The sequence below is a fragment of the Megascapheus bottae genome, chromosome 1, assembly GCF_031878675.1.
Source record: "Megascapheus bottae isolate mThoBot1 chromosome 1, mThoBot2.hap1, whole genome shotgun sequence".
Taxonomy (NCBI): Eukaryota; Metazoa; Chordata; class Mammalia; order Rodentia; family Geomyidae; genus Megascapheus; species Megascapheus bottae.
In genome coordinates this window covers 98355231-98374191 of record NC_143509.1, presented here as the reverse complement: position 1 = coordinate 98374191, position 18961 = coordinate 98355231, and the positions used below count along the sequence as shown (strand labels likewise).

The window sequence follows — 18961 nt, the reverse complement described above, 5'->3', positions numbered from 1 at the left end:
AACGCTGCACTCAGTCATATCTGGACAGCACCAGGCCTGGGGTCCCACTGCATACTACCAGAAAGCAACAGAGCCACGTTCCAATGTGAGATACAGTTTCTGCTGAAAGCAGATCACATTCACACCATCAAAAAGCTGGGAATCCTACATTGAACCACTGTTAGCCAGAATCTATCTGCAATTTTCAAGACGATGCTACTGTGCTCAATGTTGTACATGTATTTTTTTTCTAACCACTTTGCTATTTTGCAGTACAACATGTTCTGGCCAGGTGTTTCCTAAAGTAATGGCCTTCTTTCCAGAAAGGGCTGAGAGAAAATAAACGTGTTTGTGCGCCCTGTTCATCACAGAAGGTGACTAGGATAGATGCATATCCTTGAAGGAGGCAAAGGCAAACATACCGCTCACAGGCGCTGGTCACACTGTCACCATCATCTACCCACAGGGCCTTGTTCACACACACACATGGTGACTTCCCTTTCTCATCTTTACCGCTGCTGAAAACCCTAGAATTGAACGTTGGAAGAATGCCTCACTTAACAGCAATCTGGGGCCCAGAGAGGCGAGGCATGGCTCAGATGACGGACTGGTGGAAGCTTCTCTTTCTTACTTTACCAAGTCAGCTCTTGGCTCCTTTATTGTTTAAGTCAGAATCATATTATGTAGCCCAGAATAGACCCAAACTCAGATCCTCTGACCTCTGTCACCTGAGTGCTTGGATTATAGGTGCAAGTGCAGCCAATTTCTCTTACTGTCTTAAAGCTGGGAATGAAGATGTATCAGCCAACTGCCCATCGCTGTAGCAAAGTGCCGAGACAACTTTAAAAAAGAGGGAAGGTTTATTTTGACTTACAGTTTTAGAGGTTTACGTTGATGATTGGTGGGTCTTGTACATTTGTGGACTGTGGTAAAGGTGGCTCTTCTCAAGGTCGCCAGGAAGCCAAGAGAGAGGAAAAGATGGCTGTCCCCCAATCCTCCTTAAAGATCTGCCCCCCAGCCACCTATGAGCTCCCACAGGCCCTGCTTCTCAAGGGCTCCATCACCGTCCAGTATTACCAAGCTGAGGACCCAACCTTAAATACATGCATCATTGAAGGACATTCCAGATCTGAGCCACAGAAAAGAACCACAAGTCTCTGCCCCTTCATCTTCTGATAGAAATTTGCTGTGAAATCCCACCTACAGCTGAGCTATTTAGTTTTCCTACATTCAAAACAATTCCTAGCTACCCAGGAGAATCACAGGGCAAAGCCAGCTCACAGAGGAAAAATCCAAGAGATTCATATGTCCAAGTTAACCACCAAAAAGCCTGAGGTGGAGCTGTGGCTCAAATGATAAGTTCACCAGCCTTGAGTAAAAAAAGCCAAAAGAGAGCATGAGGCCCTGAGTTCAACCCCCAGTACCAGTACAAAAAAGAAATGCTTTTTCCTTAGGAAAAAAAAATCCATCATGTCCTACTTGATACAGAAATGTTGACTTCATCTAACTTTAGTAACTTGCACATTTGTATGCAAATATATATCTGGTTAAGTCACTGCTTGTATATGGCACCATGGCATTATCTGAGAGGTTATAACATATCCTGTATCCTTCACTGTAAAAGAGAGAGAGAAAAAGCAAAACAAAGACCATAGCCAAAAGACCACAGCCCAATTAAAAGTTAATGTTGCAGCATTTTAATCTCCATTGTTGGCATCTTTAACTCCTTGAACACATTATCTAACCAATACTGAGAAATACAGTTGGGAAGTACCCTCTGGTTGATTAGATTGCCCCATACAAGGCTCCCCTCTCTCAAAAAAGTAAAAAAAAAAAAATCCTCTTATCAGTTCTCCTAAAAACAACTGAAGGAAACAAGCATTTTCTAAAGCCTTAATCCTATTCCTACCAAGCTCCTTCCCGAGGACTGTTCAGGCTTCCTCTTCCTCTTAATTCCATCTCCACCCTTGGTTGAAAAGCCACCAACACACTTCTATTGTTGCCAGGAATTTCCTTGAGCTGAGTCTCCAACCTGCTGTTCAAACTAGATGTGGAGGCAGGGGTAAAGACCGTCTCAGGGATGGGGATGGAGATGAGGTAGAAGGTTAGTAAGGGTCCAGGTAGTCTTCCTACACCCAAATGCCACATGCCAATCTTCTGTGGCACCAGAGAATAGGAGGGTCTTTTTTAAGAATTTACTAACATTGATTTTTACATCATATTTCAAATGACATATTTAACAAACAAGTATTCTAGAAGGGAATCTCTATACAATCGCTGGCACTTAGATTTTAGAACATAATTAAAATTAGGCTGAGGGTTTGTATGTCATAGATACATATTAATCTGTGTAATAAAACAACAGAGAATAGGAGTTTAAGTAGCATAGCATAGCATAGACAGCACAGCACAGCATAACATTTCCAGGGACCATCCACAAATTCTAACACCTAGAGGACTTTGCTAAAGGAAGCATGCTTTCTTCACCAATAACATGTACTGGCAGAGAATCTCAAGGCATCAGAAAAATGGAGAATCCCCATAGTTCAGCTATAAGAGTGATCACTTACTTTTGCACATCCCTAGTTTTATTTTTTTGCCACAAGCAACAATTTGGTATTCGTAGATATCCGATTCTACTACTTCCACATCCTGGCCTTTTTTGTCTAGTTGTTCTCTTGGGGAACTCTATTCAAACTTTGATGAGCTGAAAAATGCACTAACTTAAGTTCAACTAAATGTTCAGATTTCCCAGATTTGTTTCGAATAATCCACTGGATAGTCCCCATCAGCTGGATTTTTTGAGAAAATAAAGAGGGTGCTATACACAGGCTCTGTGGAGGTGGGGGTCTTCTGGACACCCTCACACTTCAGGGTGCCCCCAGTCTAGCTGGAATGAGGATTGCAAAGTGCACTATGAATAGAAAGAAGATTAAAGCTAATCTCAAGGCCCAGCTGCTGCTAATGCTGCTGCTGCTGCAACAAACAGGAGCCAGAAAGAGAACCAAAGAATATGCAGGAAACATGTCTGCAAAATAATCATAATTGCATGATGGCCACATACACCATGGTGGCCAAGCTCCAATGAAACATCCCTGCATTTTTATTATGTGAGGTTGAGGCATTAATAGTGGGGTATACAAAGAATTTCCTGTAGATTAACATGAAGCTGGAAGCAATCGATAGGCTTCAGCAGCGATTTTGGCTATTAATCCACACCAGTCATTCACCAAACCCTCAGGAAGTGTTCAGAGCCAACGTCATTATAATTATTATACACTGAAGCCCTGGTCCCCAGTAAGTAGATGGCTACTTTTCTCTCCAGGATGCTTACAGTATGAGTCATCCAGGGAGCCTGAATCATTTCCCAAATTACCTTCTGGCTTATGGGGAGGAACAGCTTTGAACAACAGGCTTGCAGCTGGGAGAACCCAGCAATGAGCTCTTTTGAAAGGTAGCCACTGAGCTTACCTTTGCTAAGAGAACCCAAGGGGATTTGTTATCCCCCAGTTTCTGTTTCTCTCTCCCTAACCAGAAAACCAGAAACACTGAAAAACTGAATGTTCACTTGGTTTCCTGAACACAGTAATTTAAAATATCTTAGAAAATTGCCCTCAGGCTTGTGTCTGAGATGTATATGAAGAATAAACGGATTGTGAATTCAGATCTCATTCTATCTCCTGTATTTCCATTATGTAGAGACTAACATTCTAAAATCTGAAGGAATCCAGGCATTTTTTTGGACCTAGCTAAGGCCTGCATTTCCCAGGCTCCCTTGTTTAGGTACAGTCATATGACTCGGTCATGTTAGAAGAAGGGATAGAGGTGACATCTTGATCTTGCTTAAAGAATTGGTGGTATTCTCACTCCTCACTTGCAGATCCTTGCCTCCCCTTTCCCTTTCCATTGCTAGAAGGGAAGGGACAAGAATTGCAGCCATCTCTTTGGAATCAAAGATAGAAGCGAAGTAAAAAAAGTTGTCCCTCCAGTGGGGAGCAATTGTGAAGGAAGAGGTGAGGACAAAGGTGGCCTGAGCATTATTAGTTCTCTGGTGGCTGAAGTGACAGCTTGACAGCCCTGTTGTCCACTGTGCTGACCCCTGAGGGTGTGTAAACTCTGTGACTACATGAAAAGTATGAGATGTGTTACCAAAAGAAACAGAAAACTAGGTAGGAAATCTAGAACACAGTGTTAGAGACACACTTATCATCTTCAGGACTGCTTTACAGTGCTTGTAGACATACTCTGCAGTGATGAACAGATTCAGTCCTTGATAGCACTTTGACCTCCAAGAAACTCCTTGAAAGAGGATTTAGGGGAAGATGTCTGAGCTGAGAACTTGTTACAGGACTTGCAGTCCATAGAGAAGAGGAAGGCTTCTCAGAGGAGGTGCGGTTGAAGCCTGCATCTGAAAATTCACTGGACGGATGTCTGAAGCTCATTCTAGGCAGAAAGAACCATGGAAACCAGTGCTTTCTGGACCTCTTTTGGTCAAAACCAACAGTACTAGATACATTTTATACTCCCACACTGAAAGAATCCTGACCCTAGAGTCACACAAATATTCTTTGTTCTATCTCTTTTTGTTCTATTTTGTATTATTTCACTTCAGTTTTCTGAAATGCAAGTCCTAAGCAACTCATATGATTTCACCATCCATTAATGAATTGCAATCTGTTTGTTGGCAAGAAAAGGCAAGGACGTAAGATGCTATGCTTTTGAAACACAAGCAGTCTTGCTAATAATGGCTCTGTTCGTCAGACTTACTAGCACTGTAACAAGTACCTAAGAAAAATAGTTTAAGAAGGAAAAATGTATTCTGGCACATGATTTTACAGGTTTCAATCCATGATTGCTGGCTCTGCCTCTCCTGAGCCTGTGGAGAGACCAAACATCAAGGAGGTAGGACTTAGTGGAGAACTACTCACTGCATGGCAGCCAGGAAGCAGGGTGGTGGGGGGAAAGGGGAAAAACAAAGAGACTGAAAGGAAGCAGGGCCAGATACACCCTTCAAAGACCCGCCTATCTACTCCAGCTAGACTCCACCTTCTGAAGTCTCCAGAACTTCCCAAGATAATACCAGTAAGCCGAACACAGGATCCCAAGGTAGACATTTCTTATTTAAACCATAAAAATGGCTCATGTTCTTTAAACTATTCTTGTATGTCAAACATCATTCAAGGTACAATTATTACACATGTTCCACAAAGAGTCCTTCAGAATGAAGTGATATCATACTTGTTTTGTAGTTGAAGCTTTAAAGAAGTCAAGTGCTTTGGACATACCCTACAGGTAAGTAGAACTTGAATTCAGATAGCCTTGCTTTTAGCCCCACATCAGTGTAGTACAGAGTGAAAGATTGGAGCTGGACACCTTGAGATCTTAGAATTTTCACCTAAAGAGTACTAATATACTAATATATAAATATATATACATATATATATATATTTTTTTTTATCATGGGCCTAGAGGTGTTGTCCCTGAGCTCAAGGCTACCAGCCTACCCCTTGGCCTGGGCATTGTTCCTGAGCTCTTCAGCTCAAGGCTAACTCCCTACCCCTTAAGCCACAGCGAGCTACTTCGGTTTTCTGGTGATTAATTGGAGATAAGAGTCTCACAGGCTTTGTAGTTCCTGGGCTGGCTTTGAACTGCAATCCTCAGATCTCAGGCAGGAACTACTGTGCCCAGCACAGCACTAATATTTTTTTATAAAAAATAGAAATCGAAAATTATTTATAGAAATAGAAAACTGCGGGGTCGGGAGTTTGGCCTAGTGGTAGAGTGCTTGCCTAGCATGCACGAAGGCCCGGGTTCAATTCCTCGGTACCACATACATAGAAAAAAAGCCAGAAATAGTGCTGAGGCTCAAGGGGTAGAGCTCTAGCCTTGAGAAAGACCAAGGGCAGTGCTCAGGCCCTGAGCTCAAGTCCAGGACTGGCCAAAAAAAAAAAGGAAATAGAGAAAGAAATTGGAAATTGTGGATATTTCAGAGAAGATTTAGTAAGAAGTCACCCAAAATTTATTTTCTTCTTTTTTGTGTGCAAATGTGGGTATTAACTCAGGTCCTTGTGCTTAATGGGTAGGCACCCTACCACTTGATCCAGGAGGGTCTCATGTTTGTGCTTAGAGCTGACTTCAGACTCTGGATGGTCTTCCTACCCATGCCTTCCACAAAGCTGTATCACAGACACGCCCTCATGCCTAGCCATTGATTGAGATGAGATTCTCATTAGGTTTTTGCTAGAGCTAACCTCAAATCATGATCCTATGATCTCTGCCTCCAGAGTAGCTGAGACTACAAACATGAGCCATACATCCAGCCAGTCTTTAATTATCATCAGGAATATTTTGAGTATATAGAATATAAACATAATAAAACTGACTCCCAGGTATCTACTGTCTGGTTCTTTCATCTTATTTATTTTATGTTATTTCTTTAAACAAAGCCTATTTATTATATTCAAACTTGATTTTTGTAAACAACTTAGATATGGGTCTTTTTTAAATCCAATATGACAATTTCTGGTTCTTAACTGGTATGTTTAGATCATTTACATTTAATGCAATGATTGCTTTTTCCATCATTGTATTCATTGTCCCTGCTGCTTGTTGTGTCCTCACTCTTGCCTTGTTTAGTAAGAGTATTTGAGTTTTGGGGTAACATATTTTTGAGTGCTCCTCCAAACTACAATATACATTCCTCACTTTCACAGTCTTCTTTACTATTTGACCACTTCACGTTAAAACAGAAGCCTTACAACCATACCGTGACTTACACTCTGTCACTACGTTACAGTTACCAGAGGTATGTACCTGTCTGCATTTAGAAGTCCACCAGTGTTACGGTTTTTGCTGTCAATAAGGATATATTTAAAGAACTTGAGGCTAAGTACCAGCAGATCATGTCTATAGTCCTATCTAAAAAGGAGGCTGAGATCTAAGGAGTGAGGCCAACTGCACAAAATGACAAGACTACCTCCAGCTGGAGTTGGTGGTGTGGTTTGGATGTGGTTTGTCCCCACCAAAAGTAATGCTGCCATTTGCTTGCCAAAGTAGGTGTTGAGAGGTAGACCATGGAAGGGACTAATACCCTTCTCTCAAGAAAACGCAAGTTCTTGCAGAATGGCCAAGTTCTCTCAAGAGCGGATTGTTAAGAAGAGGTCAGCTATTCCCTCCCCACCCTTCTTCGCTGATCACTGGGCCTGGTCACTGCTCTTAAGCACATGCTAACCAGGGGAAGGTCTAGATGCAGCCACCTGATTTTTGACCTTCCCTACCTCTTTCCTTCAAAAGCTTTCCAGCGTCAGGCATTCTACAATAACAATGGAATACATATACTAAGACAAGGATGTCAACTTGGTTCTTCCTCTGCTGGGAACACCAAAGCAGGAACACTCCCAGTTTTCCTATCATTATTATGATTAGGAATCTTGAAGCAGTGTACAAAGCGTTTTAATACAGTTCAACATATCTGCTTATAAATGCAATGCATCTTGATCAGTGTCACATATTCTACTGTTCTCTTCCATCTCTCCCAACCTCACTTACATCCTCAAGATAGCTACCTCCATTTTCACGTATATACACTAAATATGATGACTGCATTTGACCAATCACCCTCTCTCCATTTGTCACCTCTTTGTCTCTCCATTGTTCCCCGCTTTGGTTATCTCATCACCACCCCTGAAAAAATAAGTTTCAGATTCCTGGTGTTCATTTTGTTAAACTATACATGAGTGGTTCAGAGCTACAACAGTGGAATCCTGCCACGGAGCCCAGCTTTCCTATAAAGGGAAGGATTTTGTTCAGATAGAATGAGATGTGTTTTACTAGAACTAGATGTATTTTTAGTGACTATATTTGAAAACCCAGTATTAAAAAAGCCTCCTTAGGGGCTGGGAGCATAGCCTAGTTGTAGAGTGCTTGCCTAGCATCCGTGAAGCCCTCGGTTTGATACCTTGGTACCACATACACAGAAAAGGCCAGAAGTGATGCTGTAGCTCAAGTAGTAGAACGCTAGCCTTGAGAAAGCCCAAGGACAGCACTCAGGCCTTGAGTGCAAGAAAAAAAAAAAAGGCCCCCTTCAAATAAGAGACCCCACTCTTTCCTGCTTAACAGGAAGTAGGCATGAGATGAAACTCTTGCTCAACAGCTCAGAGAAGTAGTAAGAGAAATTATGATAGAGATATCAGAGGCCAACCAAAACCATATGGGCTTCTGGGGAACAGATTCAGCTTGGTTAGGCTACAGTCAGATTCCTACTTGATTATCACCCAAACCAAGAGTTGCTGCCACCAGCCTTATTCAGCCCTTCAAGAAGGTACAAACAGCCAGATAGGCATTAGTGGCTCGTGCCTATAATCCTAGCTACTCAGGAGGCTGACATGTAAGAATCGTGGTTCAAAGCCAGCCCAGGCAGGACAGTCTGTGAGACTCTTTATCTTCCATAAACTACTCAGAAGAAAATCAGAAGTGGCACAGTGGCTCAAGTGGTAGAGTATTAGCCTTGAGCACACAGAGGTTCAGGAACAGTACCCAGGCCCTGAGTTCAAGCCTCAGAACCAGCAAGAAGAAAACGGAGGCGGAGGAAGAAGGATAGGAGGAGGAAGAGGTGGAGAAGAAAGAGATACCGGTCCACTATAAAGCCTCAACACCAATAGGGCCTTTCTCAAGTTTAAGAAACAGAAATGAGGGGCCGGGAGTTTGGCCTAGTGGTTAAAGTGCTTGCCTAGCATGCACAAAGACCCGGGTTCAATTCCTTGGTACCACATACATAGAAAAAAAGCCAGAAGTGATGCTGAGGCTCAAGTGGTAGAGCTCTAGCCTTGAGAAAGTCCAAGGACAGTGCTCAGACCCTGAGCTCAAGCCCAGGACTGGCAAAAAAAAAAAAAGAAAGAAACAGAAATGATGGGCCCAGAGCACAGTCTGTAAGTCCAGGAGTCTAAGAAAGCAGTCACAATCTAGTCCTATCACCTAGCCTTTGGCCATACCCATACAGCCTGCTCTGCTTCTCTACAGGGAGGAACGAAATAATTAGACCTCCTCATCCACTAAGCCAGATGGCATTTTAAATGGCTTCCCAGCTGGGGCTCAGCTGTGATTCACCATTTAATAAACACCACAGCCCAGGCTAGTGGTACACAATCATACACAACTCTCCCAATAACCCACAAGGCTGTTCCTATTAATGCCTGCTATAGGTTGCATATGGCCTTCCAATCTCCTGGGCTGGGAACTGTTAGTCAGCTCCTGCCACTGCCACAGCACACCTGTGACAGACACACTGAAAAGGAGCAAGGTTTATTCTGGTTCTTGGTCTCAGAGGTGTCAGGATCTGGTCACTTGTGCCTTTGAAGAGGCAGGACATCCTGGCAAGCAACACATGGTAGAAAAGAGATGCTCATCTCGGGATGGCCAAGGAGCAAAAGGAGAGGGAGGAAGTCCCGAGGGACGAAGTCTCAAGTCCCTCCAAGGACATCGCCCAGGTCCCACTGCCTAAATCTTCCACCACCTCCCAAGAGCACCAAAGCGCGGGGACACGTAAGACCCACACCATAACAGAAAATCCCCCAGCATCTTATCTTGGTGGCATTTGGATGTGGCCTTCATGAGGCGAGTGGTTCCTGAGGGCCCAGTCTTCATCACTAGATTAGTCCACTCATGGATAGAGGGGTGTAATGGAAGTGGCTTTGTCATTACAGAGCGCTCTCTCGGGCATGTTTTCTGTGATGCACCAGAAGGCCTCTCCACAGGCTGGACTAAATTAACCTCAGTTCCTTGTAAATGACTCCATCTCTATTATTGTGTTACAGAAACATGAAATAGTCCTAGAGAACATCATTATCAACCCGAGAGACAGTGACAAATCGAGATGCCAGAATGGTAGAGGAATGGAGGAGAAAGAATTTGGTTCTAGGTCTGTCTAGCTCTTAAGCCATACTCCTTTCTGTCCCGCACATTGGGCTTGCTGATGGCTCTTTACCAGCTCACATAGGGGAGCCTGCTGTCTCCCCATAGGAAGCAAAAGGCACAGATGGAAGGTGCCCTGGTGGAGACCATCCCCAGAGGCCTTGTCCACAGCAGCCTCCAGTCCTGAGCCACCAGGCTTTCTCACTTCTGAAAAGAGGCTCCCTTTGTCCACAGCTCCCTGGACACAAACAATAACTCCGTCCCCAGGAGACCACAGCCCAAACAGAACAGGACATAAATAGCATGCTACATGGAGAGAGAGAGAGAGAGAGAGAGAGAGAGAGAGACAGAGAGAGACAGAGAGAGACAGAGAGACAGAGACAGAGAGAGACAGAGAGAGAGTGAGAGACAGAGACAGAGAGCGACAGAGAGAGAGAATATGATTGAAAGGCAGAACCCACCAGGATGTATTTGCAGGGAATATCTGACATGCAGACTTGGAAATTGTCCCTTCAACGGCTTGGATGAGCAGTGTACACACACGGTTCTGTATTTTCAACTACGTCATCTGCTCTGTCTTGCAACCAAACACAATATTTGTGCCTTCAGTGTTGTACCTTGGTGTTTTCTACACAGCAACACCTGGCCCAGCTCCTGTACTGGGGATGCAAATTAACCTTTTCATGGCAGGGGAGTGGGGATGGGGGGAGGGGAAGGCTTGTGCTCTGCAGGCCAGGCTCAGGCACCGACATTGCTGGGCATGATGGATGCTGCCAGAGCTGTTGCTTAGCAACCCAATACCCTTCAAGACAATCCAGCAGCCTGGCTGGCTCACAGAGGCAGGCAAGCCTTGGTTCACATGGCACTGGGCAAAGAAACGATAATCATGTTGTTTTCCAGTTATTAATACACATTCTTCCTGGTTCCCATATACATCAACATACGTGAGGGTCACTCAAAATCCCACAGTAGATCGGGGTTGGAAAAAGCCCAGGGATTTTTTTTTTAATTACCTCCCTGCTTGGCTTCAGAAAGTAGTGGAATTTTACTGGCTCATCTTAGGATGCGTCCTGAATCACAGCCTCACAGCCTCACGGCAACATAAAGACATGACTCACCAGCCTAGCATACCTTCAGATCTTCTGTTTGCTGGTCCTGTCATGAGTCATGACTGCTTCAGTTTTCTTTTTTCCACAAAGTGAAACACTTGACATTTTCAAATGGGCATGAGGGAATTTTTTTTTAGTTAAAAAAAACATGTGAATCTACTTTGTGGCTTTGTATGCAAGTGTGGGAAGGGGGAGGAGGTGAGTAATGGCTGCGGGAACAGGTAAACAGGAGTGCCTTTCTACAAGGCTTCAGTCACGTGGAAAGCCAGCAGCGTGCCTGGAAGGGGGAGGGTGCCAGCATGGGGGATGGGCATGCATCTAGGCCAGTTCTCTGCCTGTACAAAGTTGCTGGCCAATTTCACCTGTCAACCACACATCTTCCATTCCTCCTTAGCAGCCTAGAGCTTCCTCCATCCCCTAACAAAGAGGTCAGCTTTGTGGGAGGTTTTGTTTAATTTGCTTGCTATCATCTTCACCGGGTCAGGTTAACACTTTAAGAAAAATCTTGTTGAAATTTTAAGAAATAAAGGAAAACGAGGGTCTAAGATCAGGAGAGAGGCAGATCTTGTTGGACCAAACAGGTGGCAAAGTTGTGATGCTCATGCACAGCGATACACTTCTGCTTATTTGCCAGGCCAAACTAGACTCTGGTGACTCCTCTTCTGCAAGCGGGCCTCAGCCCCTCAGAATTAGGCGCTTAGCACACTGTCTTCCCCACCACTCCTCAAAGACAGGCATCTTTTAGGCACCTCCACCATCACCCAGCACTGTGTTAGACATATAATAGGTGCTCAATGCATGCTGTCTGTTTGCAGGGAAACATGGATAAATGAATGAATTAATTAACTAAATCCAATTAACCTCCTGTGACCCCTATTTGTTCCCATGTTGAACAGGATGGATTAGATATGCCCTGTCAACTCCTAGAAAAGTAATGGAGAACTAAAAATAATCACAACTGGAAGCATCTTACATGTAACACAGGATCATGGCATTACATCTCAGTCTACCTAGATAAATATCTATATGTATAAATTATGAGGAAGGAAAAGGTACAAGTTATTAAAAGTGCCCTAAAATGAGAGATTATGACCAATTCTAGACACAGATAAACTAGGGGGAAGGTTAGGTTCAATCTGATAACAGAATATTGCCCCTGTTCAATTTGCATTATGCATGAAATTTTCACAATATTTGTTTCTTTGAATTAAGATGTTGAAGATCTACAGTAAAAATGTAAATATGCTCTTACAACAATAATTTACTAATTACTTCAACAAAACGTATAAAGTCCACTCCTAAAGTGAGAGAAATCTAGAGATAGATATGAGATACGTGGGTTATTTATTTATTTTTGCCAGTCTTGGGGCTTAAACTCAGGGCCTGAGCACTGTCTTTGGGTTTTCTCAAGGCTAGAGCTCTACCACTTGAGCAACAGCACCACTTTCGGCTTTTTCTCTGAATGTGGTGCTGAGGAATCAAACCAGGGTCTTCGTGCATGCTAGGCCCAGAATGGTAATACTTGAACTTGGTTGCTGGACATACAGGGATTGATCCTACTCTTATGTTTAGTTTTATGTATTTGAATATATCCAAAATAAAAATGTTAAAAAAAAATTAGCTAGGCCGGGAATTTACTCTAGTGGTAGAGTGCTTACCTAGCATGCACAAAGACCTGGGTTCGATTCCTTGGCACCACATACATAGAAAAAACCTGGAAGTGGTGCTGTAGCTCAAGGGTAGAGCTCTAGCCTTGAGAAAGTCCAAGGACAGTGCTCAGGCCCTGAGGGCAAGCCCCACAACTGGCAAAAAAAAAAAAAAAATAGAATTACCATTCTATAACCAATGCTGTGCTGAATTGTTGAAGCCATAGTAACATAATAATATTTTGGCAGTACTAAAATTCAAAACTCAGTACCACCAAAAATAAATACAAAAATAAGGAGCTGTATTTTCTTCCCCTGGCTGTGGAAAGATGTGTTTATTTAGTGTGGTTCACTCCACTCGATTGCAGATACCCATACATACCTGTGTATGCCTCAATTTGGTTTGTGAAATGAAGGTAATAACAGACCCCACCTCACTGGGCTCTTAAGAGAATCAAAGAAGATAATGTATACAAAAGTCCGGGCACACAATACCTGTAATGAGCCGAACATGAATCGCCCTTTCCAGTCTCCATGGAAACAAAGCTCAGCCATGTAGATGGTGGATGCCGATCCTAAGGACCTCTGGTGGCTCCTTTCTGTTGGACAAAACACTGCCTGAAATATTTCTAGCTAGTGCTTCTTCAAGTTAGCTTTGTAAACCCCTGGAATCCACATCATCCCAAATGATTATTTAAAATGTAGATATGTATGTCTCCAGCAATTCTTAGGAGCCCTAAAGCTTGAGAGTATCTGCTTTAAGGTGGCCTGGAGGATTGCGAAGTGACTTTTCTAGAAAAAAACAAATGAGGTGCATGAGAGAGACAGTGGGGTGGATCCACGGGAGCTGGAGTCTGGGGTGGAGCCAGTGATGAACCGTGGCTACCGTCTCCTCAGGAACGGGGTTGGAGAATAGGAGGCCGTATGGAAGCTGGTCACCCCAGCTATCAGGAAGTGAAGGACTGAGGATCTCAGTTCAAACCCAGCTCAGGCCAGAAAGTCCCTGAGACTCTCACCTCCAATGAACCACAGAAAAAGCTGAAAGTGGAGCTTTGCCTCAAATGGTAGAACTCTAGCTTGAGTGAAAATGCTAAGAGACAGCACCCAGGCCCTTTGTCCAAGCCTCAGTATTAACACCAAACAACAAAACAAAACAAACAAAAACCCACGGGGCCATAATCCAATATTCCACTTACTAATTATTAATCCAACACATCCAACTTGGTGTTACTCACTTGGGAGAGCTACTGTTCGGACTCTAAGAACCCACATAGAGAATGCCTCCTTGAAGACCATGTGGCTTGATGATTTCCATAATAAAGGACATCATTCCTGAGAGTCTCTCTCCTCCATTCATTCATCAGCAAATATTTATCGAGTGCCCATCCTTTGCCAGGCACTGTGCTGGCAAACACTCAGGGAACAAAGCAGTCACAGTCCCTGCCCTCTTACAGAAGAGACTGGAATATCCAAGGACAAAGAAGGGAGAAGGAGAAAATGAAAACAAAGCTCACAAAACCACCACCGGATGGGACCTTCATGAACCCCGGCTCCAAGTCCTTCACAGAGCTGGTAAGCAGACAGACAGACAGACAAAGAGATGGAGCAGCCACATCCCACCATCGGTAGCTAGGAAGACTTGATCCAGGGTTCTTGGAATTCTTGTTTTGTCTACTTTAAACTTTCAGGACCTGAGAAAAACAAAGAAACAAAACAAACATTAAATCACCCTTTCTCTTGTTTCATCTGAATGAATCACTTGAACTAAGGATGATCAAATCCTTCCCATTTCATGCCATGCTGATATTTTCTTTTTTTTTCTTTAGTTTTAAGGCAGCATGTGAAATAATGTGCAGTGTAAGTCTTATTGTTATAAACAATGTATCTATATAGGAAAAAATGACTTCATAGATGCAAGATTACTAATAGGGTTTCCTGGGGGCTAGAATTACAGAAGCATTTGAATTTCTTCTTTATATTCAGGAGCTTTCTTGGAAATTCTAAATCTATAATCACTTCAGTTAAAAAAAAAAAAAAAAAAAAGGCAAGGGGCCAGGAGTTTGGCCTAGTGGTAGAGTGCTTGCCTAGCATGCACAAATACCTGGGTTCAATTCCTCGGTAGCACATATATAGAAAAAAGCCGGAAGTGGTGCTGAGGCTCACGTGGTAGAGCTCTAGCCTTGAGAAAGTCCAAGGACAGTGCTCAGGCCCTGAGCTCAAACCCAGGACTGGCAAAAAAAAAAAAAGCGGGGGGGGGGGGTAAAAAACATTTCAAAACACAGCAGGGCACAGTGGCTCACACCTGTAATCCTAAAAACTCAGGATCTAAGGATCATAGTTCAAAGCCAGCCTGGGCACTAAAACATCTATGAGACTCTTATCTCCAATTAACCATGAGAAAACCAGAAGTGGTACAGTGGTTCAAGGATAGTAGGGTGGTAGCCTTAGCTAAAGAGCTCAAAGACAACGCCCAGGCCCAGAGTTCAAGTCCCATGACCGACCAAAAAAAAATTCAAACATAATATTTGATGTTTCTGTGCTTTGTCTTCTTGAAACTAAATCCAATCTTGTGAGGATTTTTTAGACTATTTCTAGACTCTTTTATGGTACTGGAGTTTGAACTCAGGGCCTTGCACTTGCTAACAGGCATTCTACTTCTTGAACCATGCCCCCAGGCATTTTGCTTTCATAATTTTTCAGGTAAGATGTCATACTTTTCGCCTGGATGGGCCTTGAACCACAACCCTCCTCCTTATGCCTCTTAGAATCTTATTACACTTCAAAATGAAACTCAGCCTTCTTACAAAAGAGATACTACAGCATAAAATAGTAACTTCTACCAGGAACTCCTCTGAAGTATTCTTGGGCTTAAGCAAGGTAAAACCTACTATAGTTTGTAGTTCTGAACAGCATTTCATTGTGCCCTGTGGTGGGAAGGGAGAACGACACATTTTCCCATTCAACAGGATCCTGAGAAACAAAGGCATAAACATATAACAAGTTTACTGAGAAGAAACAGACCAAAGCCCAAGATGGGAAAACTCCCTGTATGTCAAGCCATTAAGTGTGCACCAGGACCCAGTGGCAGGAGTTTAGAATCACAACAAAAGGAAGCCAACTGCAGAGATGGTTTAGCAGGGCTGTGACAGGATGAGCTGAGTGTTTCAGGAAGATGCTAGAGCACAGGGGGCAATGGGACAATGAAACAACCAGAATAAAAATCAGATACTCCTTTAAAAAAAAAAAAGTGCGTGTACACACGCCCGAGTGTGTGTGTGTGTGTGTGTGTGTGTGTGTGTGTGCGTGTGTGTGTGTGTAGTTGCCAGGTCTGGGTTTGAACTCAAGGCCTGGATGCTGTCCTTGAGCTTTTTTGCTCAAGGCTAATATTCTATCACTTGAGCCACAGCTCTACCCTTGGCTTTTTTGGTGATTAACGTGGAGATAGCACTCTCATAGACTTTCTTGCTTGGGCTGGCTTTGAACTGCAATCTTCAGATCTTATCCTCCTGAGTATCTGGGATTTGAGACATGAGCCACTGGTGCCTGGCTTAAAAAAAAAAAAAAAAAAAAAAAAAAGGTTTTTTTTAGGGGTGACATTGAGCAAGATGCATGATGCACTTATTCTGATTTCTTGAAGCCCCTTTGTATGCAACAACTTAAAACACAGTGTTTAAAGGGAAAGATGTCAGAAGTGTACCCATGTCGGCAGCGAATGCCTCCAGCAAGACTGATCTACGGCAAAGGCCTCGGCAGCCCTGGGCTCCCGAATCCCCAGCAATACCTGCTTCCATGGAGACTCTTCCGGCAGCTTTCTCAACTGCTTTACCCCAAGGGTGTCAGCTTCTCCAGGTTTCAGCCTGGCTCCTGCCATGATCCTGACTTGTGCTGCTGCCTGCACTCCATGCATTCTCTCAAGTGTTTTCCACTCGGTGCTGGCCCAGGCACATGAAGGGCATAGTTTGAGAAGGTTGAAGTTAAATAACAATTTCACAGCAGAAAATGGGCAGCTGCGCTCCTGGGCAGTCAGCTGTTGGCACTGCTCGACGCTCTCAGATTCCATGCTACACCACAGGGCCAGAGGCTGTACCATGGCTCCTGGCCAGGTTCACGACAGGATAATACAGCCCCGCAAGTGACTGGCCATGGAATGTTGACTTCTGCGAACTTCTGCTTCTTCTTCTGCAAAACAGGAATGGTTCACTAGTTACCTACGTATTTAAGAGGTATTTATTTCATTTTGTGCTGTTGGTGGAGCTTGAACTCAGGGTCTGGGCCCTGGGCCCTAGGCTGGTGTTTTACCACTTGAACCATAGCTCCACTGCTAGCTGTTTGCTGGGTTAGTTGAAGTCTCCTAGACTTTCCTGCCCAGCTGACTTCTAACCTCAGTTTACAAGATCAGCCTTGTTGAATAGCGAGGATTACAACGTGAACCACCGGTGTGTGATTGTGAGAGGTTTTAGTGAATAAATGAGTCTAATGTGGTGACTGGAAGGAGAGATGGCTGCTGTTAGAATGCAGAGTACTTTCTATAACCATTCTTTTCTGACTAGCCTGAGGGAGGATATTTGCTACACTGAGTGACTTTCAAGACAGCATGGTTGCTTATACTTTAATTGTCATCCAGCTCAGATGTCACATTGTAAACCAAAATGGAACAGCAGCAAAGAGACAGGGACACTCTGGGGCAATGTGGTTGAGATTCTCTAATGGAACCAACAAAACACTCCCATTGTGCTATTTTGCAAAGCATTCAGCAATTGACATATACCCAAGCCCACTCCTCCCAGGTTCTCAAACCCAGTGCCTGGTGATTTGTCAGAATCACATGGGCATTTATTAAAAAAGAAATCCCCAGTCCCTGCCCAGAGCTCTTGGGGAACCTACAAGGAGGCCTCTGTGCAAGGAGCTCCTCCAGTGTGTTAAGAGACCAAGTGAGTGACAAAGCTCACCCAGCCCAACCATCAGCCCTGAGTACGTGCCTAGGGCTTCACCTATTAATTCATGAAAATAATGTAAAGGCTAAATAGATGTTATAAGTCAAAGAAGAGACAGAAGAATGGAAGAGGGAGGGAAGGAGGGAAGGAGAGAGGAATGGAGAAAGGATGAAAGGAAAGGAAGGAAAGAAGGAAGGAAGGTAGGAAGGAAGGAGCCATATTCACCATGTTTCTTTGGTTTACTTTGTGTTTTTCCTGGTAGTATAATTGAGGTAGTTTCACACCTGTAATCCTAGCTACTCAACAGGCTGAGATCTGAGGATCAAAATTCAAGGCCAATCCTTCATGAGATTCTTACCTCTCTTCAGTTAGCCAGCAAAAAGCTACAAGTGGAGCTATGGCTCAAGTGTTAAAGTGCTAGTTCTGAGCAAAAAAACTAAGAGAGTGCATGAGGCCCCTGAGTTCAAGCCCCAGTGCCAGCACAAAGACAAAAGTATTGGAGGCACTTTCAATCAATACAGATGCCGTATGAAATGGACACTTCATCCATAGGAAACAGAAAATTTCCACTCAGATACCATCACTGTGACAGCTTGAAAGGTTACTTTTGTAAAATCATTATTTTGCAAAAATATCATGAAACTATCCATGATACTTCTTTCTCTGCAATGCATTAAAGCTATTTTCTAAGATCAAAGTGTTACCATCATATTTCCTCATGGAAACACTGAGATTTATTTAATCTTTGCCCAAGTCTTAAGACAGTCAAGCTCAATAATTATTTGTAATGTATTAGTTTTTAATGTCAACTGCAATTCACAAGTCTTCAGTAGACATTTGTAGATTTTTTTTAAGCTCCACAGTTGACTTCAATCAGAAAGTAAGACTGAGGGCTACCATGGAAGACAACACGTAGGATATTCTCAGGAAACTCCCTAGTTAGAACACAAGTAAGAAAACATCTGGGTCTCAAGAATATTAGGAAATCTAGATTCCATAAACACTGGCCTCTTGTCATTGCCACCAATGGTCCCATTTGATCCAGTGTCCACAAAATGGTACCAGTGTTGTCAATGATGAACAAGCTCCCTGACAGCTTGCCAGCTGAGATGATGTGGGGATTTTACCCATTTCTTCCCCTCTTATTGCTTCAATTAGTTGCCATGACCTGACAGTATTTGTTGTCTTTTTGGAACTCAGGTGTTAAAGAAATTTTTGCCAGCTTAAAGACATATTGAAGAATACTGAGAACTTGCAACATGATAAGCTGTTCATTGTAATGCTAGATCAATATCCATCTGTTTCTTCTTAATTGTACAACAAAGAAAATGTGATTAAAAAAAAAAAGTTGGGACCGGGAGTTTGGCCTGGTGATAGAGTGCTT

At 43.3% G+C, this 18961-nt stretch overlaps 1 long non-coding RNA gene across 1 annotated transcript; it reads right to left on the bottom strand.

Moving 5' to 3' along the window:
- Nucleotides 1-13146: 13146 nt before the first annotated feature.
- Nucleotides 13147-16774, bottom strand: LOC150069669 (uncharacterized). Its single transcript, XR_016535814.1, has 3 exons — nucleotides 16425-16774; nucleotides 13879-14334; nucleotides 13147-13242 (listed from the first exon to the last, which is right to left on the bottom strand). It is a non-coding gene; the product is annotated as an uncharacterized LOC150069669 (long non-coding RNA).
- Nucleotides 16775-18961: the final 2187 nt, after the last annotated feature.